General features: G+C 47.7%; 1 long non-coding RNA gene across 1 annotated transcript in view; it reads right to left on the bottom strand.

Moving 5' to 3' along the window:
• LOC146175605 (uncharacterized) overlaps window positions 1-14,710 on the bottom strand; it is an 85,355-nt gene that overhangs the window by 45,150 nt on the left and 25,495 nt on the right. The window lies entirely within an intron of this gene.

The following is a 14,710-nucleotide window of genomic DNA, read 5'->3' on the forward strand; positions in this document are numbered from 1 at the left end:
AATGGTACATCATCGCCATAATAAAGGAGTTATATTTCTGCCAATGCGGTGGTCTCTTTATGAATTGTAATAACATCCTGCTCAATGAGCCAAGAGGATTTGGTAATGTATACTGGCACATCGACGAAATAAAACAGCGCAGTTGCGTCCACAGTTGGGGTCTTTTTATGAATTTCAGCCCTAGCCTAATGCTCACCGAGCCACCAGGTGTCGGCAATGATGAGTAAGGCCTTTATTCCAAGAAAAGCGGTGTCTCTCTTCTGCGAATAAGTGTGCTTATAAAAGATGAATGAATTCGAAACGAAAGACGATGCAATGCAGGAGATGAAAAGTGCGCTGTATATCCATGGCTTACTTCATAGGGAAGCATAATTCACATATGTAGTGTGTACTGTGCTAGCACTATAAGCCTCACTTTCTCATTTCACCCACGTTTACTTGTCATATACCGTCTTCCCATCGAGCATGCCTCTTGTAGGTGACATGGCCAGGCACTGATTAGTCGGCAGTTTACGGGACATCAAAAGAACCCATGTCATGGCCACACAGGGAGCAGCTGCGAAATTGGATAAGATTTTATACATGGCAATCGCAGCCACTGGGACTCTCTTATCCAGAATCTGAGACGACATCCCAGGGCATACAGACATACTCTTAAGGCTTGATTAAAGAGGAGCTGTATATATATATAGGGTGTTCTTTCACAAACAGCGGTAGTTTTGAGACTATGTTAAAGTGTATGCGCGGCCCGAAATTGAAACAAGTGCGAACATGGACGTGCTAGAGCTGATAATTGGCATGTGACCTAACCACTTTAATTTTTTTCTCCCTCCACCTGGTTTCTACCATGATTCTTCTTAACTAGCCGGAAACAGAAAATCTGGTCTGCCAGGTTGTCTTATTGAAACGAGCCTCAAAAGAATTGCCATTAAAATCTTCTCTTGAATACGCAAGTGCTGATCATTCCCAATTTATGGGCGGTTTCGCAAAGGGGGGTTACTCTTCGCTTCAATAAATTACAAATCCTAAATTTTTGAAGTGAAAGCTTCACTACGCCACGTAGTTCAAGCCGTCGGGTATGCACGGTTTTCACCTTGATGGAGATTTAGAGGTCGAACTTATGTGTTAAGCCTGATAGTCGCCATGGGCATAGTAACGCCAAGGTCAGGTGACCTGGTGGTCGCCATGTGACTTTGGGGCATAGTTACGTAGGCAATCAAGTAGCCCGTGACCATTGTCAAGGTCAAGGTCATGCTAGGTGCCGTCATGTATGCACTGTTTTCACCTCGAGGTAGATTTGGAGGTCAAACATGTGTAAGCCTCCACCAAGTGGCCCGTGACCACCGTCAAGGTCAAAATAAAAGTCACGTGACGTGCTGTTCCCCATGTGACTCAGGGGCTTAGGCAAGTAGGCCACCAAGTGGCCCTTGACCACTGTCAAGGACAAGATCAAGCTCATGTGAAGTGCCTTAGGGCATGCACGGTTTTCACCCTTTAGGAAGATTTAGAGGTCAAACTTCTATGTTAAGGCTGTTCGTCGCCATATGACTTTGGGGCATAGTCACGTAGGCCACCAAGTTGCCCGTGACCACAGTAAAGGTAAAGGTCGAGGTCATGTGACCTGGTTATCGCCATATGACTTTGGGGCATAGTCACATAGACTACCAAGTGGCCCGGACTACTGTGAAGGTCAAGGTCACGTGAGGGGACGTCAGTGTAGTGTGAAAGAAGAGGGCGCTAGAGAGGCTATGTGTGTATGAATAGGAACCCCCGGACCCCTGCCTAGGTTCCAAAACTGCATAAGATGGAGGACGAGGAACACCCTGCTACAGTAGCGCTTCGGAAAGCGAAGACTTGTCGGAATGAGGCCCTAAGAACGCAATGAGGCCCGATGAAGAACGGCCTTTACGTTTGGAGAAACGCACAATGTGTTTAATTCAACCTAGGCAATGAGCGTAGCTATATATAAATGAAGCTCTCGCTTCCCTCAGGGTTAACTAAAGGTAAACCACCAGCTATGTTTTTCTCAACCGGGTAGTACCATCACATGCGGAAAATGGGGCGCAACGGAGTGTACCCCTACTTTTTCTCATTACCACACCAGTTTGCACGACGCATTCTCTGAGCGCAGTTAGCAGGGAAAGCGGAGAAACACCATTCAATGGAAACCGGGAACACTTGAGCTCCGCCTTTAAGGGCGTGATGAGACAGCTTTCATTTCTCTTGTTTGGGGGCTTTCGGCGAGGATCCTTGTCCGCGTACATGGACTTCAGCACTTGCCCAATTACTAAAACATTACTTTGTGCCTCTAATATCTTAGACATACTTCTTTCCACGTAGTTTTATGCGAAAGACGACCCTACATAAATATCAAGCAGATTGGCAGAAACGTGCCAACCTGGTCTTGGGGTAGCGTATACGAACATGCCTCTGGTGTAGGGGCAGGATGTCGCCCTCAAAATGCAAGGGCCCTGGGAGGCTGCGTTCAGATCTCACCCTGTCATCTAAAAGGAGAGGCTTGAGTGTCCAGCTCGTGGCATATATTTCACGCCATGTGGCGGCCTGACAGCTGACAAACCGACGATCAATCAGTGTTCGGTCTTGCAAGGCACCAACTATTACCTGCCAGAGTTAATCCAGTGATATTTCGCTCACAACACCGACGGCAACGAATTATGTCGAAAATGATTATTTTTCCAAACATGAACATTTCATGTTGTAACATTATAACAAGTAAGACCTTTTTAGGTAACAGTGCTCAATGTTTTTAACGATCACAAAGTTTTGAATAAAAATGAAATGAGAAAAATGAAGAGTACCTAACCAAGTACCACACTGCGTACATCATTAGTCGAAAGCTTTTAACCCAAGCGGTTTGCTTCTGAGCCACACTAGGTCTCTGGCTCGTAATGCATTCCAACTGCTGTCACCATCGTGAAAGTAAAGGACATTTAATGCTCTGCCATCCAGTGGCAGTACCACGAATCGGCAGGAGCCCCACTACATGGCTTGCAAGCAAACAGTTGGGACTCTTTTGACAAACTTACTTAGCAGGATATACACGCGGCACTGCTGAAGGTGGATGTCATTAATTATTCTATTTCGCTTCAGCCAGCTAACTTCCGGTATGTAAATCAGAGCGAATGGGATCTTATTGGTTCATGTTAATCCAAATAATGCAGCAGAGCACGCATACAGGGAGCAAGACTGGCTGATGAGGGCCGGTTGGCATGCGCATATGTCTGTCTGTTTTTACCTTCCATCTGTAAGCGGATTTAAAATCTTTTAACATAGCATGTTTAAGAATGTTAAAGAGCAACGCCTGCAATTTTTTTATGGTAACATATATAAACGATATTTGCAGTTGAAGATGCTTTAGTGTTCCCGCAAAGTAATTTTAGAGATAGCGCCCCGGGACTCGTAACTCGCGCTGCCGATCAGGTTAGTTCTACGACCAACACTTAAAAGTCGCACGTCCTTGCCCGATGCGTTGTGAGAGCGTCGCTCTACTCTTTTCATTCCAATTTCTAAGGTAATTTAGTTGCGCAGTTGCGCGTGTGACCTTGAACTGCAGAAGCGGCTCGCGCGAGTACTCCTGACAGCGCCACGCTCCGCGTTTGGTCTTCCTCGTCCCTATCACTACATGGGGTCACTGAGTGATCGTTCCGATAGTGGACAGGAAGGCTATCCGCTGTGATACCATGAGACCAGGCAAAGGGGTGGGGGATACTACAACTGCTTCCAGGCGCTTGGTTGCTCAGTCTCTCCATGGATTTGGTGCATGCCGGTCCGCCTGAGTCAACACTTCGGCGAGGGCGTTAGACTGAGTCTGATCATGCAGCCGTTGTAGCTCGACGGGAAGCAGCACTGAAGAAAAAGCGTTATAGACTCGAGGTAGAGGCCGACAAGAAAGAAAAGCTCGAATTTAGGCAGAAGAAACGTAAACGAAACTGCAGGCACCTTCTTTGCATCAACAAACTTCGCGGCCCATATTGTCAATTAATGGCCTCTCTGCGGCAGACATGGCAGTAATTGAATTATAGTACTGAAATTACTGTAATTTAATTACCTTTTTTGGTAATTTGTAATGTAATTAAATACGTTTTTGTTTGGTAATTTAGTAATGTAATGAATTACTTTGCGTAGTAATTTCGCAGCAAAAGTAATTAATTCCTTTCGAAATTACTTTTACTGAAGTGCGTCTGGTCTGTTCCGGTTTTTTATCTGGTCTTGTTTTTGTAATGGAAAGTGCTATAGGAAAGAGGGAAGAAATAGCTCTCTGGGACGGAATTTGGCGGAAAGACGAAAGAATGTGTGTGCTTCGCGTCTGGAGAACAAGTTTTTCTTTTTTTACTAGGTTTACTTAGTTTTTGCATGGATGGAAACTAGTAAGTAATTTTAAAATAATTGAATTACTCAGTAAAAGTAATTGTAATGTAATTTCATTCCTTTTTGAGAGAAGTGATGAGTAACGTAATTTAATTACTTTTCTGCAATTTTCAGCAAAGTAATTAGTAATGTAATTTAATTCCTTTTCAAAAGTAATTTTGCCATGTATGCTCTGCGGCTAGAGCTTGAAGCCTTCGCCGATCCGACGTTAACAGGCTGGTTTAACAAGCCAGCGAATACTTTGCTACATTAGGTACATCGGGGAAATGCGTGGTTCCGTGTTTTCAGTGCTCAAGGCATGGCCTGTGCACGCCGTCTAGTCCAGGTTGGATGTACGTATGAAAAATTAAGACATACTTCGCTATAGCTCTTCGCCGACACACATGTTCTGTATAGACAACGTGGACGCTGTTGCGAAAACACGAAAAAAAGAGCCCTTTAAGCATTTTTTTCTTTTCGGGCTGTAGCACTTGAAAAATTGACAAGTAGTCATGAGTAAGGCGCGTGACGAAAAAAAAATAATTTCAGTCACTGTGGGCTTAAAAATCGGCCATTCTTGCATTGTTTCAGACACTTGCAGTGTGCAAACTAGCCAAAAAAAAATCAATTTCAAAAACCTACGCTGATTATCGAAACAAGCCGATCGAATCAGATAACATAAAAAGTGCTTTACGATTTGCATTGCACTGCCGTGCAAAATTTATCACAATGCTTCACCCGCCATTGTTGTTTTTGTTGCTGCAGGAAGAAGGAAATGAAAATCACGGGCCTGCTACTGGCTCTGTAGCTGAGCCACCTCCACTGACTTAAAAAAAAAACTGATTTATTTATAGGAAGGGAAAGGCGTGGTAACTGCCTCACTTGTTTTATGTGGACACCGCAACCGCGCCGTAAGGGAAGGGAGGAAGAAGGGAGTGAAAGTGGAAAGAGAGAAAGAGGAGCCGTAGTGGAGGGCTACGGAGTAATTTCGACCACCTGGGGATCTTTAGCGTGCGCTGACATCGCACAGCACACGGACGCCTCTTTGTTTCGCCTCCATCGAAACGCAGCCGCCCAGGTCGGGTTCGAACCCGGGTACTCCGGCACAGTAGTCGGGCGTCTTACCACTGCACCACCCCAGCGGGGCAGCCACCTCCACTGCCTCGTGTCGACAGATGGATGGATGGGAAAACATTTATTTCATCGGCTTTAAGTGGTTTAGTTTGATTGCTGGCCGCGCCAGATGGCCGCCAGTTGCGTCCTGTGGGCGATCTCTTCGGCCCACTCAGTGACCCGAGCCTGGATGGCCGGGTCCGAGCAGCGCAGCACGGCCTCCCACTCCACCTTGAGGCCTAAATACCACTTTATAGTGTTCTATCAGCAGTCGAGGTAGCGACTTTCTTCTCGGTAGCTGCCTCTTGGCCGGGGGCTTAGGAGCTGCGTTGGCGTCCGTGACCGGAATCGGCGGTGTGTTGCCAGGCTTCGGATGGGCCCTGTCGTGGGCTTTGATGGCCAATGTCCACAATGCAGGATTGTTTTATTCCTCCTCGGTGATCTCGTCCCCCTCCACCGTGTACACCATGGTGTCGGATCGCGGTGGAACTTGATGTGGAACTCAGTCGGAACGCGGCGGCCTAGCTCACCCGCGTAGCCGATGATCACAAAAATGCCCAAAAATGGGCCACAGGACGGTACTTGTCAACTGACAGTCACTCTACGTGGTCACCACCAGCGTTCTTGAGTCGTGTAGAACCAAACTCGCGAACAGAAAAGTTCTCGTTGCAGGAGCCCATGTGAGGCACGTCCTCACATTCCAAGCGATCAGAGCGAAGAAGCCGTGTCGACAGAAGAGAAAAGAGAGAGAAGAAAGAAAAGAAAGAGGGAGAGAAAGACGCGCGCTGCAACAACGGCCGTCGTCCACCACCGAAACGGTGGCGGGTGCAATGACGGCCTACAACAGATAACAATTCTGTGGCAGGGTATCCCCCGCCGCAAGCGGCTGTGACCCACCTGTCCCAGCCCCCTCAGGGGAGGCGGCAGATAGGCCGTGCACCCCCATGTAATGTGGTCTAAAATGGTGTCGAGGCCTCAAACTTTGTGTTTGGGCCCAGATGAAATTACTCACCTGTACCCACCTATGGGGCTGAAACGTGGAGGCTACCAAGAGTTCTACTTAAGTTGAGGGCAACCCAGAGGGCTATGGAACGAAAAATGGTAGGGGCAACATTAAGAGATAGAAAGCGTGCAGAGTGGGTCAGAGAAATAACTCAAGTTACTGACATTCTAGTGGAAATTAAGAAGAAGAAATGGACATGGGCAGGACATGTAGTGCGAAGAGAGGAAACCGATGGTCGCTTAGGGTAACAAACTGGATTCCAAGAGGAGGAAAGCGTAGCAGGGGGCGGTAGAAAGTTAGGTGGGCGGATGAGGTTCGCGGGGGTCAAGTGGAGGCAGCTAGCACAGAACCGAGTTAAGTGGAGAAATATGGGAGAGGCCTTCGCCCTGCAGTGGGTATAGTCAGGCTGATGATGATGATGATGATGATGATGAAATTACTCCGTAGCCCTCCACTACGGCTCCAATTTCTTTCCACTTTCGCACCCACCTTCCTCTCTTCCCTTACGGCGCGGTTCAGGTGCCCACAGAAACAAGTGTGACAGATACTGCGCCTTTCCCTTCCTTTCAACCAATTTATTATTATTATTATTATTCTATAATTCTTACTAAATTATTTGATTAATCACTTGAAACAGCTTGTATTCCCAATGATCGGAAAGTTGGAAGGGGATTCCACTGCATAAGTCTGTAAAGCATTCTGCTGACAACTTTCGTCCTATATCACTGACTGGTATTCCTTGTAAAATCATGGAACATGTCACATACTCGCATCTTATTTCATTTTCATAATAAAAGTCCTCTTTCAACATTTCCCACCATGGATTTTGTAAGACGTTTTCATCCAAACCACAGCTAATATATACTGTACACATGACCTTCATTGAATCCTTGATCGCGGGTCTCATGCTGATTTCATATTCACTGACTTCTCTAGAGCGTTTTAAAAAGTCTCTCACGAGCTTCTGTTCCTCAAATTAAGTAACTTTAACAGAGACCCTAATGTACTTGCATGAATGCACTGCTTTCTTTCTAACAGTTTACAATATGTAACGGCAAACAACGTTGACTCACAATCTTTGCTTGTCCGTTCTGGCGTTCCTCAGGGGTCTGTCTTTGTGCTCCTCCTAGCCGTCATTTATATAAATGACTTACCGGCCAACATTTCTTCTTCAATTACTCTTTTTGTTGATTACTGTTATTTGCCTTGAAATTAGGGACGATAATGATGTATTTTGCCTTCAGTCCGGCATTACGTTTCTCGATTGGTGTAACAAATAGAATATTAAACTAAATATTGATAAGTGCAAGTATACGCACATTTCTGGCATTTGAAACCTGCCTAACACTTATCACAATGACAACGTTTCTTTTGACACTGTGTTCTTTGGTGTTTAGATTTCTTCTAACCGTTCCTGAAAAGCTCACGTTGCCTACAGCGTAAATACCACCATGTTTAGGTATAATTCACAAAATTTTCTCGCCTTCAACCAGTTCAATGAAATTATTGCTTTAGATAACTCTGGTATGGTCAAAAGTAGCATATTAATCATCTGTTTGGAGCCCCGGCATTGATTCAATTGTTTCCGATGTTGCAGGCTATGCAGAACCGCACCTGTGGTTCCATGCTTTCTAACTACCACAGAACAAGCATTGTAAATTTCATAAAATGAAGTTTATCCCTTTCACTTCTCTCCGGCCTAGGTCAGTAGCGTCATAATGACTTTTTCATAAAATTTATCACAACAGCCGTCTGAAAGACAGATTACTAGCATGACCAACTTACATATCGACACGATGTCCATGACCGATGTAACATGACCATCTTAAATTGATCACCGTCATAAAGTTGAGGTTCCATCTTGTCACACAAAATGTATTCATGATTGATTCATACCCAGAAATTGTGTCAGCTGGAATCATCTTCTAAATAATATTCTTTATATTTCAGATTATAACGCATTTTAACGCATTTCGCAAAACTATTGTTTTCATTTTAATGTTTTTCTGCTGGTAACTATGAGAATATTTGCCTTTCACTCTCTAAAAATGTGTTGTACTGTATCCCGGCTGCATTTTTAACATATTGTCCGCTTTATTTGTGGCTATTTATATACTTATATTTTTTCTCTGTCATTGCTGCATGTTTTGTACTTTTATGTATCCCCACTCCCCTCTGTAATGCTCTCTGGCCCTGAGAGTAAAATAAATAAATAAATACCACCCTGGCATTGCTATCAAGAGATTTGAAATCTCGGGTGTACCATAACTGCCGACCTACAAGGATAAGAGGATAAGACCAAAAGCTGACCATGGCCTGAACACAAAAATAGAGGGTCTCTTGGATATCTCTTAAGAGCCTACCCTTCCTCTCATATTATTTGCCTCTTAACGGTGTTCGCAGCGGCAGCTGCGTTCCTCAGCGGCTGCGTTTCGATGGAGGTGAAACGAAGAGGCGTCCGTGTGCCGTGCGATGTCAGCGCACGTTGAAGATCCCCAGGTGGTCGAAATTACTCCGTACCCTCCACTACGGCTCTTCTTTCTCTCTTTCCACTATCACTCCCATCTTCCTCCCTTCCCTTACGGCGCGGTTGCGGTCCCCAGAAAACAAGTGAGACAGTTACCGCGCCATTCCCTTCCTATAAATAAATCAGTTTTAAAAAATAAATCAGTTCGCAGCGGCACTATATATAATTAGAATTCATTTACAGAAAAGAAAAAGCTCAGTATCTTTATATCCGCAGTATCTCCGCAAGTGTGTTTGGAAGGAACAGCATCGCTCCTGCCGCTTGGCGTTCCTTGGCGCGCGCTCAAGTGTGGCATCGTAGAGGCAGGAACGCTAGAACTAATCTCGTGGAATCTCGCGCAATATGACAGATCTCGCGCACAACTCTCGCGCAAGAGATTTCATAACATGAGCATAGAAAGAAGGCTTTCGCCTTTAAAAGCGGGACGAAGCTAAAGATTCGCCTTTAAGATCTCTAGGCGTATCCTTATTGGGTCTTCTTTGCGTCGCCTTCTCATTCGCTTGTCCGGATTTTGAGCATCCCAGCGACATAGTGTTCATCTCACAAATCATTTAAAATTTTCCACAACGCGCTACGAAACTAGCCCGGACAGTTGTTCATCTTGTGAAAGAAGGCCAGGTCGAGACGCCAAAGTCGTGACGGCAAGGCAAGGTACGCCGTGTCAGCGTTTTAATCTGATGGAGAACCCAGGCGCGTGCTGGAGCCGGCGCCGCGGGACGATGACGATGGTATGTACAAAAGAAAGAAGATTATGGTATGTACAAATGAAAGAAGATGCGTGGAGGGCTCACACAATCATCCCGGGGGGTGGGAAGCGGCCAGCCTGGCCGCTCCCAACCAACCGATGCACAGCGGCGCACAAACGGCTTCAAGCGGGAGACATGAACAATTTCAGTTCCACGGTGGCGTCGATCGGCTGGGGGATCAACAGGTGTGACTTGGTAGTTGGTGTGACTTGGTGTGTAAAGCAGGACTTCGTCACCGGGACGAAAAGAGACTGCACGATGCGTAGAATCGTAGCGACTCTTGCGGTCTTCCTGGCGCTCTTCTGTGTTGAGGCGGGCAATATGTCGGCATATGGCCACACGGGATAAGAACTGGGCTGGTACTGATGAGGAGTAGTCGGGCGTAGAGAAGAAGAAAGTGTCGAGCATTGTAGTGGGAGGACGGCCAAAAACGAGGAAAAACGGATAGTAACCGGTAGTCCGCTGTACTGCTGTATTGTAGGCGAATGTGACGAATGGTAGAATAGTGTCCCAATTTCGGTGATCCGGTGTGATGTACATGGATATCATATCGGATAGAGTGCGATGAAATCGCTCAGTAAGACCGTTAGTCTGGGGATGGTAGCTTGAGGTTGTCTTACGAAGAGTGGATGACGCATGAAGAACTTCGGCAACGACTGTCGATAAGAAGGCCGTCCCGCGGTCACTTAGAAGCACCCGAGGAGCGCCATGACGCAGGACAATTGATCGCAAAAAAAAATTACCTACCTCTTCGGCAGAACCAGTCGGTACAGGGGCTGTTTCAGCGTAGCGTGTAAGGTGGTCAACGGCTGTTATAATCCAATGGTTACCCCCATCGGAGAGAGGTAGGGGACCATATACGTCGATGCTGACTACGTCGAATGGCGTGGCGGGACATGGAAGAGGCTGTAAGAGGCCAGCGGGCGAAGAAGTAGGCCGCTTGCGGCGTTGGCACAGATGGCAGGAAGCGACGTATTTAGGTACGGTAGAAGATAGGCCAGGCCAAAAGAATCGTCTTTTCACGCGGTCATATGTTTTGTCAAAACCAAGGTGACCTGCAGTAGCGTCATCGTGGAAAGCCGCCAGTATACGTGGGCGAAGCGCACGCGGCACGACAGGGAGCCAACGAGTTCCATCAGGGCAATACACGTAGCGGCGTAGTATGCCATCTTCGAGTTTGAAATTGCGAAGCTGTCGGCGAAGCCTAGCATTGGGCGGGTTCGAAGCGCCGTTAAGGCGGTCGATGATGGGCCGACAGTAGGCATCAGCTAATTGCTGCGAGCGGAGTGCGTGTTTGTGCTCAGAATCGTCAAAAGAAACTGTTGTGATATGCGTCGGGGGAGGAGATGGTCGGCTGTGGTCAGAGGTTGAAATTCGTTGCGAAGAAAAACAGCAGGCTCATTCCGTAAGTGGGCAGCGAGAAAGAGCGTCGGCGTCTTGGTGTTGGCGACCCGATTTATAAACGACGTCGAAATTATATTCTTGCAGGCGTAGAATCCAGCGGCCAAGTCGGCCTGTTAATTTTTTCAGTGAAGACAACCAGCAAAGAGCATGGTGATCGGTCGCAACTGTGAAGTGCCGACCATAGAGGTAGGGGCGAAACTTTTCAACAGCCCAGACGACGGCAAGACATTCCTGCTCGGTAATGGTGTAGTTTTTCTAAGCTGGAGTCAAGGTCCGACTGGCAAAGGCAATCACTTTCTCACGCGATGTTGCATCACGCTGCAGAAGGACAGCGCCAAGACCGTGACCACTGGCATCAGTGTGCAGGATGGTAGGAGCGCTGTCGCTGAAGTGGCCAAGGACGGGATCTGATGTTAGGGCGTGCTTTAGGTCGGTAAAAGCAGTGTTGCACTGTTCATTCCACACGAAAGAGCTGCGCGCTTTAAGTAGTTCATGAAGTGGCGCAGCAATAGTTGCAAAATGTCTTATAAATCGCCGGAAATAGGACGCCAGGCCGAGGAAACTCCGCAAATCTGTAGTCCGTTGCGGACGAGGAAAGTTCAAGACCGCGCTGATTTTATCTGGGTCTGGACGAATGCCTTGACTGCTAACCAGACGTCCCAATATTTTAATTTCCTTTTGTGCAAAGTGGCACTTCTTGGTGTTGAGCTGAAGGCCCGCTGACGAAAGGCACGTCAGGACTTCATTCAGGCGCTTGAGATGGTCGTTAAACGTTGCCGAAAAGATAACAATGTCGTCCAAGTAACATAAACAGGTTCTCCATTTTAGTCCACGAAGTACCGTATCAATCATTCTTTCAAATGTCGCTGGTGCGTTACACAGGCCAAAGGGCATAACATTAAACTCGTAAAGTCCATCGGGAGTTGCGAAAGCGGTTTTCTCTTTGTCGCCTTCATGCATTGGTATTTGCCAATAACCTGAGCGGAGATCCAAGGTCGAGAAATATTCGGCGCCTTGGAGAGAGTCAAGGGCGTCATCTATTCGCGGCATCAGGTAGCCATCTTTACGGGTAATTTTGTTTAGTGCGCGATAATCAACACAAAATCGTACCGATCCGTCTTTTTTTTTAACTAAAACTACTGGGGAAGACCATGCGCTTGTTGATGGACGAATAATATCGCGACGGAGCATGTCATTCACATTTTCTTCGATTACTTTTCGTTCCGAGAGAGAAACCCGATAAGGTCGTCGGCGTACGATCGAGTTACCTTCAGTAATGATGCGGTGGTGTGCAACACTAGTCCGTCCCAGTGGAGGGGAAGTGGCATCGAAAATGGCTTGATGGGCTTGAAGCAATTTCAGCAATTCTTTGCGTTGGTGCGGCGTGAGGTCCGGACTGATTGTCTTCGACAGCATCGGAAGAGAGACGTGCGATGAATCACGTTGCTGAGGTAGCGGGGCGGTGAGCACCATAATGGACTTAGGGTGAGCATCCACTATGCATGGCAGGAAAGTTCCTTCAGTCAGGACGATGGATTCACGGGATGTGTTCGTGGCAGCTACTATCGCTGAGCCGCTGCGGAATCGTACAAGACTTGATGGGAAGGCGATTCCACGTGCAAGATGACGATGAGATGGTGCGATAAGTACATCCCCGTCAGTGATGTGTTCCGAAACAACGGTAACAAGTTTTTCGCACTGTGGAGGCAATACAGTGTCAACTGCGGCAATGAGGGAATGACGTCCTTCAGACATGTCAGATGAAAAATCACTGTCTGTCATATGAATGACACGGTCGCCACAAGAAATTAACGCTGACGCTGTCGACAAAAAATCCCAACCAAAAATCATCTGATGCGCACACGGTGAAAGCACAGCAAACTGCACATGGTGGCGGACGCCGTCTATAACAATTCGAGCTGTACAATTTGCTGAAGGATGTAGAGGGACGTCATTTGCTCCACGAAGTTCAGGTCCATCATATGGTGTCGTTACTTTCCGCAAACGGTGGCATAAATCAGCGCGAATAACAGAAATTGCATCCCCTGTGTCAATCAAAGCTTCGACCGGTAATCCTTCAGCTAAAACGGAAATCATATTGTACGGGAGATGAGGAGGACTTTTGGTAAGTTCGCAGGTGCAGTTTCACCTCCGGAAACTGCATCGCTTAGTTTTCCGAATGACGGACAGGGACAGTTGTTGCTGGTCGAAGTGGAGAAACAGAGCGGCGGTATGGGGAAACGGACCGGCGTCGGGAAACATGGGCACCACATGGTTCAGACGAGGATACCGGTGGTGGAGAGGATCGACGAGGTGAGCTGTGAATAGATCGTCGCTGATAATATGCGGGTACGTCATTTTCGAAGGCGTCGTAACCACGCCGCTCGTTCTGAATGCGTCGACGACAGAAGCGGGAAATATGTCCTCTGATTCCACAGTAGTAGCACACTGGGCGAGAAGGGCGCCAAGGTGCGTAATAGGGCGGCGTAGGCTGCGCCGTCGTCACGGCATTGATGTGGTTGTAGGGTGGTGCTTGTCGTGGGGGGGAACCAAAAGGAGGAGGGGATGCAGCAACGTGAGCATAAGTCGGCGCTGTACGAGGTGCAGGAGGGTCAGGTGCGACAGGGTGGGTAATAGTTGCCAATTCTTCTTTAATGATGGTGCGGAGGCTGGCGTCATTAGAAGAAGAGTGATCACACCCGTGCTGGCAGAAAGGGCTCAAGGCTTGGAGCTCTTCGCGGATTATCGCTCGAATTAGGGTTCGTAGATCGAAGTCAGTAGAGGGGGGGCCAGTAGAGAAGTCTGGCTGCAATCGGGAGGACTGCAGCTGTTCGAGTCGTTGACAGGTCGTAATAATGGAATCAACACTTGATGGATTCTGGGCGAGTAGGGTGTTATAAGCCACAGAATTGATTCCTTTCATGACATGGTGCACGCGTTCAGGTTCAGGCATGGTGGGGCTAATACGCCGGCAGAGTGCAAGTATGGCCTCTATGTAAGAGGCATACGACTCATCGGGACCTTGACGACGGGAAGCGAGCTTGTTCCTCGCGATCTCAGTCCGAACTGCGGGGTCGGCGAAGTATTGGCGGAACTGCTGTTTGAAGGTGGGCCAGTTGGTGGTGTGGGGCTCGCGGTTGATAAACCAATTCCTGGCGACCTCAATCAGGTAGAAGGAAACGTTGAGGAATTTTAAAGCGTCATCCCACCGGTTGTAGGCACTGCAGCGTTCATAAGTGTCAAGCCAGTCATCCACGTCCTCGTCGCGACGACTGGCGAACAGCGGCGGGTCACGTTGTCATGTGAGCACAGTGGGCACAGTGGGAGGCGGCGGTGTAGCCGAGGTAGAGGGTCCGGTCGGGTCGGGACTGTTCTCGGTTGACATAACGATGGTGGTTGTTGCCAAACGGCGACCGGAACGTAGCTCCAGCGAAAGGCAGGGCACAAGGCAGTAAGGGGATCAAATTTCACCTCCACCACGTGTGAAAGAAGGCCAGGTCGAGACGCCAAAGTCGTGACGGCAAGGCAAGGTACGCCGTGTCAGCGTTT

This window comes from Amblyomma maculatum, chromosome 10, assembly GCF_055883805.1.
Source record: "Amblyomma maculatum isolate TAMU_Amacu chromosome 10, ASM5588380v1, whole genome shotgun sequence".
In the NCBI taxonomy this organism is placed as follows: Eukaryota; Metazoa; Arthropoda; class Arachnida; order Ixodida; family Ixodidae; genus Amblyomma; species Amblyomma maculatum.